Here is a 7,703-nt window from a genome sequence, read left to right on the forward strand (position 1 = left end):
CGATCAAGACCGCAAAAGTGAATTCAAAATATAATTTCATTACATTTCTAAAATGCTGGGAACACAGGCTCAAATTCAATTGGGTGGGCAAAGAAACTCAAGAAGTCAATTTAAAAAGGTTCTAATGTAATATATAAATCACTCAAGGGAAGCTTGTAAAACTTACCTCTTTCATCTTCCGCACATCACCAACTTTCCTGCAAACACCCTGGATCTGCTGGATCTGCAGCTGCTGGATCTGCTCGTCAGTCTGAAACTGCCTGGCTACATTTGTGGCAAGTACACCGTTTTCTTCTGACAGTTGATCCACTTTATGGTCTGTTAGGGCACAGTACCTCTTGAGCTCTTGATTGCTCTTATATATCTCATCTAGACACATTTAAATCCATGAAAAACGTGTTCAGCTCCTCTAGGTGGTACTGCAATTTTTCCTCTAAAGAAAAAGTAAATATTGAACCCAAAAAAAAAAATCTAGAAGCAAGTAATTCAATGTGTATAATAATAATAATAATAATAATGATAATAATAAAGCTGCAACCATATTCTCTCCTAATTCTTCATTAGAGGCCTCTTTCATTTCCTCCAGCAAAACAGATATCTTTCCCTGAAGTATAGTGTTTCGTTCAGACAGTAACTCTGAGAAAACATATTAACATACATTGAACCCATTTGCGTAGAACCCGATATGTAATCATTCAGAGTAATGGAAAAGTGTAATGATCGACTCCTTTTGATTGTTTTTTTTTTTTTTTTTTCTTCCTTCTGAGGGTGGAACTACCTTTTGAGCAGTGGTTAAGGTCAGACTGTAGGCGGCGTGTTTGGCTCTCCCAATCCCTCTCTGATGACGCTAGGGTTCCACTGAGCCTAAACACTTCTATTTTTAAATTGGCCAGTTGGGAACACAGTTGTCTCATCTGCAAAACATGAAATAATACCTTAACAATCTGTATGAAGTGAAAGCTTTAGTTTCAAAATAGATTTTAAAAGATCAAGAACAAGCAGACTTTACATTTTTACATTTTACCTCAACAACATGCCACATGTTCTCTCCTGCACTTTCATCATTTCCTATTATTAGTTCTTCTTCTTCTATTCTGAGTAAAATCTTTCCTTTAAGTATTTGATTTTGTTCGGACAGTAACTCCTGAGAAAACAAAGAGGAGCATATTAACATACATTGAACCCATTTGCGTAGAACCCGATATGTAATCAGAGTAATGGAAAAGTGTATTGATCGACTCCTTTTGATGGCTTATTTTCCTTCTTAGGGTGTAATTACCTTTTGAGCGGTGGCGTTGTTAAGGTCAGATTGGAGGCGCCGTGTTTGGCTCTCCCACAGCCTGTCCGAAGATGCTAGGGTTCCTCTGAGCCTTACAACTTCTGTGTTAAAGTTGGTCAGTTGGGAACACCGTTTTCTCTTCTGCAGAACATGAAATAATACCTTAACAATCTGTATGAAGTGAAAGCTTTAGTTTCAACATTGATACATGCGACTAGTGCCAACCCCACTGAGACTCACTTATCATCACTTGGTTTCAGGAGAAGTCTGCTCATGTTCAATCTTTTAAGGAGGTACAAATTGCACATGACTGTTATTTCCAATCCCCTCATAAGTGAGAAAACAACGAGATGGAATTTAACATAACTTTGCATGTGTGCCATTACCTGGGATGAAAGTAAACCGTTTTCCTCCAACAGCTGACCAACTTTACGCTCTGTAAGCGCGCTGTCACGTTTGAGGTCTTCGTGGCTCTTTTGTATTTTTTTAATATGCATTTTTAACCTAAGACAAAAAAAAAACAATTAGCAAAGCAGTTTCTTTAACCCTTTACATTTAATTCTTAACGTTTTGGATGGGTTTAGGTATTAAATACAAATTTTACACAAATGGGTTATAGCTATGGCTAAGTTTAAGAAAATAATTTGTAATTTATAGGCCACTAGCTCAGCCTGTTCTGTTTCATTATAAAATGGACAGGGTCTGCTCAGAACAAAATTAGCAGGGGCGGTGTGCCACGGCATGTACAAGTATATTATTCACAAACTCCACTTGAAAACTTCTTTGATGTAAAAGGTGTTATTAGCGCTGTGTATGTATGCATTCATTAATGCAAACACATATCTGTCCTGGTACTTGCTTGTCATTATTAGAGGCATGTTTTTTTTATTTCGTTCATGAGGAACATCTCATGCTCATTACCAACTTTCCTGCATATGCCCTGGATCTGCTGGACCTGCAGGTTCTGGGATTTAGTGAGGACCTGCAGCTGCTGGATATGCTCGTCAGTCTGAAACTGCCTGGCTACATTTGTGGCAAGTACACCGTTTTCTTCTGACAGTTGATCCACTTTATGGTCTGTTAGCTCTTGAGGTCTTGATTGCTCTTATATATCTCATCTAGACACATTTAAATCCATGAAGAACGTGTTCAGCTCCTCTAGGTGGTACTGCAATCTTTCCTCTAAAGAAAAAGTAAATATTGAACCAAAAAAAAAATCTAGAAGCAAGTAATTCAATGTGTTGTTGTAAATTAATAATAATAATAATAAACAAGCTGCAACCATATTCTCTCCTAATTCTTCATTAGTGGCCTCTTTCATTTCCTCCAGCAAAACGGAAATCTTTCCCTGAAGTATAGTGTTTTGTTCAGACTCAGTGAGGATGAAATCCTCTCCAGCTCATCCTTCAACTCTTTCTGGAAATTTAAGAAGTGAAGACAATAGTAACCATCTCAACCAAAATAGATTTTAAAAGATCAAGAACAAGCAGACTTTACATTTTTACATTTTACCTCAACAACATGCCACATGTTCTCTCCTGCGCTTCTGTCTTCTTTATTACTATTAGTTCTTCTTCTTCCTCCTCCATTCTGAAAATCTTTCCTTTAAGGATTATATTTTTTTCAGATAGTAACTCCTGAGAAAACAAAGAGGAGCATATTACATTGAACCATTTGCGTAGATTCGTTATGTAATCAGAGTAATGGAAAAGTGTAATGATCGACTCCTTTTGATTGCTTTTTTCCTTCTGAGGGTGGAACTACCTTTTGAGCAGTGGCGTGGTTAATACGTAGTAGTGGTGTGACAATTTCACTCTCGTGTTTCTTTGCAACCTTTTCTGATTGTATTGTGTTATATGCTTCATTCTTTTTTATTGTATGTGGTGTTTTTGTACTTGGCTCCTGGTGTAAAGCACTTTAAAGTGTAAGCGCTGTAAAGTGCTATATAAATACATTTTGATTGATTGATGGTGAACTTATTCGTGTGTCAGCCCAGTGCTGTTAACCATGGTCAAAACAATCATACTAAAAATAACTTTATGAGCGTGTTGAATGATGTTGTACCCTCATAATGTTAACCACCAAGCATTAGCATTAAGCATTAGCATTAACGTCAACCAGCAAATTGTAGTAACGTTAAGCTGGATCGGTATTGAAATGTATCAATAAATAAGGTCTCTGCTGTATTACTGTGTTGCAAAGTGGCATGTAATTAATCACAAAATGATGCTGTGTGGCAAAAAAAACAGTATACAGCAAAGAGTACCGAATTCAGTACTGCGCCGAATCTCCTGGTTTCTAAATGGCTGCTGCTCTGTCCCTGCAGGCTGAAGAGCGGATTCCCTTTGGAGCCCGTTGGGGGGGTTGTAGTGTTGTGGTGACGTGGTTAGTGTCAGCTGCCTCAGGGCAGCTGTCTCGGAAGCACGTCAGCGGGTGTTTGTGGGGTTGCCTGCGTGCAGGCGGCTTTGCTAGTCCGCTGGGTTTCAGTGCGTAAATACCCGCCGCAAGCCACATGAAGACTAGGGGGGAGCTTAGCTAGTTGGTGTTGAGGCAGTTAGAGGGAGGGGGCTGCAGTCATGCTTCTGCTGGCTGCTGGACTGTTCAAACACGTCGGGAACGCCTTAGGCCACGAGTTCTCAAACAGATCACTCAAAGGTCCACTGATTAATTGTTCACAAAGACTGACTTAACCGATGCAGGCTATTTACAAACAGGGCACACTTCGGTAAAATTAATTATATATTCCGCGGTATTTACGAAGACTGCCAGTGAGAGCGCGCCTCTATTCTGCGGGGGAAATTCTCCGCCTCTTAAAAGCAGGTCCCACGAAAAATTCTCTCTTTTGCAGCAGCCGCTGTGTTGCTTTTTTTAAAACTAAATATATGTTCAAACTCGCTGTATGTGAGCATGAGTATTTCCGCCGACCAGTTTGTTTGCAGTTGTTACCATGGTGAATCGTAGTATCATGGCTCCATTCATGCTGCCTTTTTATTGTGGTGGGGCACGCACTTAACTCTGAGGGAACCTACTCAAATAAGCTGTTCAGGAACCGAAAACTCAGTTTCCATCTCAGGGTAAATCAACTCAGAGATCAGGGTTAGACTCAGTTTGTTAAACCTCTTTCCTGAAACGGGCCCCTGCCGTACACTACCTTTTCATCACCAAACAGCAGACAGACACTGTAACCAACTAGCTAGTTAACATACATAGTGGAACTTTTAGCAGCTTAAGAGCCAGATATTTCACTCAGGAGGTGTAGAGACCAAAAACAACATTGTGAATATGTTAAGCCCCTCAAAAAGGCGATTCATTTGCCGGAGGAAGAATTCCTTCAGTTTCAATAGGGCCTCGCTGCTGTCGGCACTCGGGCCCTAATTACAATCCAAAAAGACAACTGCAGTTACTACTTATAGCCAAAAGTGCAGCCAAAGAGAACAAAAAGGAGATCTTTGAGAAAGCAAACATGTCTTTATTTATAGATCTGATATGCTGACAGGATTCTCACCTTCTCTCTTTTGACCAGTGTTATTGTCTTGTCACTGACCAGGAGCTGAATGTGTTTGCTGAGGCCTCCCTCCACCAGTGGACGCACTCTGCAAAACACCCTTATATTGCCCTGCATGAAAAGAGAATTCCTGTTAAATTAGTCAGTTGGACAAGTTATTAGTCAGTGAGAGGAGTAACATTTGTTTGGTTGTTTGACACAGAAAGAGTCGGCTGTCTAGTGCTAACCACACAACAAAGTACAAAAATAAATCACAAAGAAAAATTAATAAAGGGTAAGAACTCTGTTACTGGGCTGTGTTGAGCTGTTACGCCCAGTGCTTAATTTGTAAGTGGGACTATCCGGCGACTCAAAACGGGGGTTGGAGGTAACGGAACAAAAAGAAAATTACACTGCCTACGTAGCTTCTCTGACTAAAAAAACCTAAACAATATCATCAGGGCAATGTTTATTTTTTTTCAGAACATGCACTGCATCGTTGCGAAATGTAGAAAAAAAATATATAAATAAATACACTGCAACAATCGTTTTCACAAACAGCAATTATCCATCGGACTATTGAATTAACCAAAAAAGCCACCATGGTCTCCACATTCTTGATCAGCAGAAATGTTTTTTGCTTGTTTGGGATCCGACTGGCCAGCGTATTTGAAAAAATTAAGCAAACTTTGTTGTCTTTTTGACATTTTCCCCCTGAGTGAAATGAGGCAATCTCAACCAGCACAAGCGCTTGTGTCACTTGAAGTGCAGCGCCGTGCTGTTGAAGTGCCTCTCCTCCCTCTGTCTTACCCTGAAAAATCACCTCAAAACGCATCAAAAATACAAACAGGAACTCCAATGGGGAATAAAGACTAACTAGTAGGGATGAGCGAGTACAGCATTATCTGTATCTGTATAGTTAACCATATGAATTATCTGTATCTGTATCTGTACTCGGACTGGGCGGGGCCTAACCCAGAAGTGCGCGGGATTTAACCCGGAAGTGGGTCAGTTTGTCTTGAAATGGGCGGGGTTTTAACCGGTATGTTATTTTAAGCATGCAATTGATATGGGTTGATCAGAAATTGTTATATTTATTGCTGATTAGAAAACTATTTACATGACAGCATCAGCATTGAGCTTCAGATCAATGGTTTTGATCACGATAACAAACTATATACAGAACAAGAACAATGAATACAACACATGCGGTTGCAATTATGAAGTAAAATGTAATGAACAAGTTTTCATACTCAACATAACTTTCTTTTTTTAACTTTTAATTTTTTTATGATCAGTGTGATTTCCACACCAGGTATGTGTGTGTGTGTGTGTGTGTGTGTGTGTGTGTGTGTGTGTGTGTGTGTGTGTGAGTGAGTAAGAGAGAGACAGAGAGAAAGAGAGAGAAAGAGAGAGAGGGGGGCGGGGGGGACTGTGTTACGGATCAAATAGTCCGACACTGTTTTTCAGATTTGTTTAGAGCCGGCTGACGGTTTAAAAAAGACAAAAAATCTCCGACAGGCAGAGACGCAACGCGAGTCACATTCTACCAAGCACCACATCTGAACAAACCCCACGTTTACCAGAACTCTACTGGTTAATAAGTAAGTACTACAAACCGAAGTAAAAAACAAACCTGAAGCTGAAAAAAACCTAAATGTTAACGGAAAAGACCCGCGAACCTGAGAGAGAGAGACAGAGAGAGAGAGACAGAGAGAGAGAGAGAGAGTTGTTCTATATGAGTGAGCAGAGCGGGACACACAGCAACACAATAAATCTGTATGTGTGTAGGGGAGGGGCGCTGTGACGACTAGCCTATCACAGAACGCAGACACAGTCAACTACCCAATGAGGATTTTTATTCAATCCGAGCACAGATATTGACTCGTATTACTCGTATAATACTCGTACTCGGCAAAAGTGCTTTATCCGTACCGGATACTCGTTTCAGCCGAGTAGCCGGCTCAACTCTACCAAAAACCAATAAGCATGCAGGGGCCAGGGGTCTCATGTATAAACGTGGCATACGCACAAAACGGGGCTGAAAATGTGCGTACGCCATTTCCCACGCAAACGTTGTGATTTATAAAAACCAAACGTGACGGGAGAATGTGCGTTCCTCCACGCAAACTCTGAGCCATGCATACGCACATTTTGGAGACAACGGGAATTGGCGACCCAGATGGTGAGGTGGTGAACTGAAGTCAGACTGCAGAAAGTAAATATGGGAATAACGATTACTTGTAATATTTTCAAGTATTGATGCCTCACGCACATTTTTTCACTCCATATCATCCACGTTACCATGAAGAGTAAATCCAGCAGTGCTATTTGCGCTTGTACTGAGTGATACTTGTTCCATAAACACCTTGTAAAATCCAACTCAAATCTTTAATAAAAATTTGTTCTTAATATTTAATCGGCGCTGTCTCTCCGTCACAGAGTCCGCTACGGAGCGCAGGAAGAGGAGATGACCCGACCCCATGGAATACAGGATAGCATCAAATACCCTAGCATTAGATAACTAAAGAACACAGTGTAGCCTAAATAACTAAATATGTCTTTAATACTGTGCATATATCATCAAATGTCAAAGTCTGGAAATACAGCCGTTAAGCTCTCGCGCATTCGTTACACTTAATGTCCTCGTTATCAGTCCAAACTTTAATACTGGTTGTGACAAAACCTGCATGAAGAAAAGTGTTTTTGCCTATTAACCTAAATGTCAGACAGCTAAGTGTTTTTTTTTAATAAATATTATATATAATCTTGAACTTTATCACTAAGGCTTGTTTGGATATAATATATAGTTCTGTTAAATCTTATTATATAGGTCTGATATATCAAAGCTGTCCCTGAGTGCCGTAATGCCTGCCGTTTTGGAAGGTATTATTAATATAGGTAGTCTATAGATCAGGTTTCCCTACACTGCAAGAACAG

General features: G+C 40.0%; 1 pseudogene; it reads right to left on the minus strand.

Moving 5' to 3' along the window:
- Positions 1-4,901, minus strand: part of LOC116048223 — a 50,143-nt pseudogene extending 45,242 nt beyond the window's left edge.
- Positions 4,902-7,703: the final 2,802 nt, after the last annotated feature.

The sequence above is a fragment of the Sander lucioperca genome, chromosome 5 (assembly GCF_008315115.2).
Source record: "Sander lucioperca isolate FBNREF2018 chromosome 5, SLUC_FBN_1.2, whole genome shotgun sequence".
Classification (NCBI taxonomy): domain Eukaryota; kingdom Metazoa; phylum Chordata; class Actinopteri; order Perciformes; family Percidae; genus Sander; species Sander lucioperca.